The sequence below is a fragment of the Eptatretus burgeri genome, chromosome 2 (assembly GCF_056783735.1).
Source record: "Eptatretus burgeri isolate ZD-2024b chromosome 2, Ebu_testis_v1, whole genome shotgun sequence".
Taxonomy (NCBI): Eukaryota; Metazoa; Chordata; class Myxini; order Myxiniformes; family Myxinidae; genus Eptatretus; species Eptatretus burgeri.
In genome coordinates this window covers 16,448,378-16,452,700 of record NC_140962.1, presented here as the reverse complement: position 1 = coordinate 16,452,700, position 4,323 = coordinate 16,448,378, and the positions used below count along the sequence as shown (strand labels likewise).

General features: G+C 44.1%; 1 long non-coding RNA gene across 1 annotated transcript; it reads left to right on the top strand.

Annotated features, from left to right (window-relative positions):
- Positions 1 to 3,005: 3,005 nt before the first annotated feature.
- Positions 3,006 to 4,323, top strand: LOC147031484 (uncharacterized). Its single transcript, XR_015051859.1, has 3 exons — positions 3,006 to 3,188; positions 3,705 to 3,764; positions 4,199 to 4,323. It is a non-coding gene; the product is annotated as an uncharacterized LOC147031484 (long non-coding RNA).

Below are 4,323 nucleotides of genomic sequence, written 5' to 3'. Positions count from 1 at the left end.
CACCGAACATGAACATGAACACCGAACATGAACATGAACACCGAACATGAACATGAACATGAACACCGAACATGAACATGAACATGAACACCGAACACCGAACATGAACACCGAACATGAACATGAACACCGAACATGAACATGAACATGAAAATGAACATGAACACCGAACATGAACACCGAACATGAACATGAACACCGAACATGAACATGAACACCGAACATGAACACCGAACATGAACACCGAACATGAACACCGAACATGAACATGAACATGAACACCGAACATGAACAAGAACACCGAACATGAACATGAACATGAACATGAACATGAACATGAACATGAACATGAACACCGAACATGAACATGAACATGAACACCGAACATGAACATGAACACCAAACATGAACATGAACACCGAACATGAACATGAACATGAACACCGAACATGAACATGAACACCGAACATGAACATGAACACCGAACATGAACAAGAACACCGAACATGAACATGAACACCGAACATGAACATGAACACCGAACATGAACACCGAACATGAACATGAACATGAACATGAACATGAACATGAACACCGAACATGAACATGAACACCGAACATGAACACCGAACATGAACATGAACATGAACATGAACATGAACATGAACACCGAACATGAACATGAACACCGAACATGAACACCAAACATGAACATGAACATGAACACCGAACATGAACATGAACATGAACATGAACATGAACATGAACATGAACACCGAACATGAACACCGAACATGAACATGAACATGAACATGAACATGAACACCGAACATGAACATGAACACCGAACATGAACACCGAACATGAACATGAACACCGAACATGAACATGAACATGAACATGAACACCGAACATGAACACCGAACATGAACATGAACACCGAACATGAACATGAACACCGAACATGAACACCGAACATGAACATGAACATGAACATGAACATGAACATGAACATGAACATGAACACCGAACATGAACATGAACATGAACATGAACATGAACACCGAACATGAACATGAACATGAACACCGAACATGAACACCGAACATGAACATGAACACCGAACATGAACATGAACACCGAACATGAACATGAACACCGAACATGAACAAGAACATGAACATGAACACCGAACATGAACACCGAACATGAACACCGAACATGAACATGAACACCGAACATGAACATGAACACCGAACATGAACACCGAACATGAACAGCAAACATGAACACCGAACATGAACACCGAACATGAACACCGAACATGAACACCGAACATGAACATGAACACCGAACATGAACATGAACACCGAACATGAACAAGAAAACTGAACATGAACATGAACACCGAACATGAACACCGAACATGAACATGAACACCGAACATGAACATGAACACCGAACATGAACACCGAACATGAACATGAACATGAACACCGAACATGAACACCGAACATGAACACCGAACATGAACATGAACATGAACATGAACATGAACACCGAACATGAACATGAACACCGAACATGAACATGAACACCGAACATGAACATGAACATGAACACCGAACATGAACACCGAACATGAACACCGAACATGAACATGAACATGAACATGAACATGAACACCGAACATGAACACCGAACATGAACATGAACATGAACATGAACATGAACATGAACATGAACACCGAACATGAACACCGAACATGAACATGAACACCGAACATGAACACCGAACATGAACATGAACACCGAACATGAACATGAACACTGAACATGAACATGAACACCGAACATGAACAAGAACATGAACACCGAACATGAACATGAACAAGAAAACTGAACATGAACATGAACACCGAACATGAACATGAACACCGAACATGAACATGAACATGAACACTGAACATGAACATGAACACTGAACATGAACATGAACATGAACATGAACATGAACATGAACATGAACATGAACACCGAACATGAACATGAACACCGAACACCGAACACCGAACATGAACGAGAGAGCGAGAGAGAGGGGATGGGAGAGGGGTGTGAGCGGGGGGGTGTGAGAGAGGGGGTGTGAGCAGGGGTGGGAGAGGGGGCGAGAGAGAGGGCGAGAGAGAGGGCGAGAGAGAGGGGGGAGAGAGAGGGGCGAGAGAGAGGGGCGAGAGAGAGGGGCGAGAGAGAGGAGGAGAGAGGAGGTGGGAGAGAGGAGGGGCGAGACTAGGGGTGGGAGAGGGGGAAGAGAGGGGGGAGAGAGAGGGGGAATAGAGGAGTGGTGAGAGAGAGGGGAGAGAGAGAGAGGGGGCGATAGAGAGAGGGAAGCGAGGAGGGCGAGAGAGAGGGGGAAGCGAGGAGGACGAGAGAGAGGGGCGTCACAATTCTTGTTCATTTGATATGACGTCACAATCGACACTGGGGACCTGAGTATGTTTCCCAGGTGTTTCCCAAGTTATGGCCATTTATGATACGGTTGGTCCGATCTAATTGAAATAATTCCCCAATCCAGTCATCGTTTCCGCCCCTTCGAGCCCGTACTCGTGGTGGAAACTTGTAATACCCTCCCTCACCTGTAGGGGGCGAAACACGATACACATTTACTTCAAGAATTTGCGTACTATTCCCCCAAGAGCACCGGCAAAGATAAAAAAAAAACAACCAAAAAAAAAAAAAAACCACCCCCATACACAAATGGGGTTATGCTGATCCTCTGCAGCAAGTCTGGATGTAATTGGGTTCAGATGTACTGTATTACGGTGTACCAACCACACAAGCATACCGCAGACAGTGCAAGAGGCACGTATTTTAAACAGTTAACATTAACACAGAGTATTATAACACGATATTTATCAAATACCCGAATCAACAGTTAATAGAAAATAAATAAATATAATCGGTCGCGCGATTAATCCTAAAAACAACAACAAGCGAACGCGCGAGGCGTGAAGCATGCCGGGATTTCTGAGAGACGGTGAGACGATTTCTTGGAGAAAGCCTCGTCCGTTGTGTGTGTGTCGGGTGGTCGCTGGACTCCCGTTATTCTCAGGTTTTCCGTCTGTCTGTATGTATGCAATGGACAGCTCTGGAGGCCAGAGGAGTCAACCGATTTTGATGAAACTTGACTGGTAGGTTCATATCAGGATCTAGTTGTATGCTTTTGAGCACCGTTGCTACGGACGCCACCGTTGCCTAGCAACGGGACTTTGAAATGTTTGAAAAAAAAATCGGAATTTTTTTTTTTTTTTTCGAAAATCAAAAATCGCCTTCCGCGCTTTTATGCGCGATATAATCAACCTCTTTGTCAAAAAATTTCAGCCCGATTCGTCAAAAACTGTATGACTGGTATGCGATTATATAGCGACCACCCATGTCGCCTACCGGCTTGTCTTCATTTAATCGAAAGCGATGGCTCGTTCTTGGAAAAGTCTCCATTCTTAAAACTCGATATCCTTTATTTTTATGAGGCTCAGATAAATTTGGGGCCCGAGGTTGTTCGATTTTGAGGAAAAGAACGCGCTCCGAATGGCTTCAAGACATTAAAATGTTTATTTGCACTCGAGCTGGAGCTCGTTACAAGCTTTTAAATGTGTATGAAGGGAATTAAAATGATGATGATGTTCTCCCGTTCACGAAACGCTCAGGAAATATGACAACGAAGTACGCTGAGAAAGGTTCGACAGGACGAGAGCACCAGGTGGAAGGTGAGTGTTGTAAACTCAGAGGAAAAACACAGCAGGTGAGATGCGGAATGGTGTTTCCAACGACGTCGTCCTTTAGTTGATATATACATACATACATACATATATATACAACCTTAACGGCGCCGTTCTTTAGGATCACTCACAGTGGTTCGACGTACCAGGGTAGTCGTTTGTGTGCGACTCTTTGTCGTTCCTTATCAACGGTTTCTCATGGAGTGCTTGTTTGAGAGTTTAAGCCACTGGGTGAGCACTCTACAAGAAACCGTTTTCAATGGAACACACCCAAGTACTCGAAACCGGTGTGTGGTCTTCATGATGACAACACGGCTTTCTAGAATGGAGACCATAAATCACGGCTCTTTTAGTATACGATAATTTTTCTGAAAATTCTGAACGATCATTTTGACCTTGAAATTCTATGTTTGCACCTTTAGGATTTGGCAAATAACATCAGCCAGTGATCGAATAGCCATCAAGATGGGGAGAACATCGAGCAGGAGAAGAGGTCATCGAGGGGAGAACATCCAGCATCGAGCAGGGGGGGGTGGGGTGGGAAGAG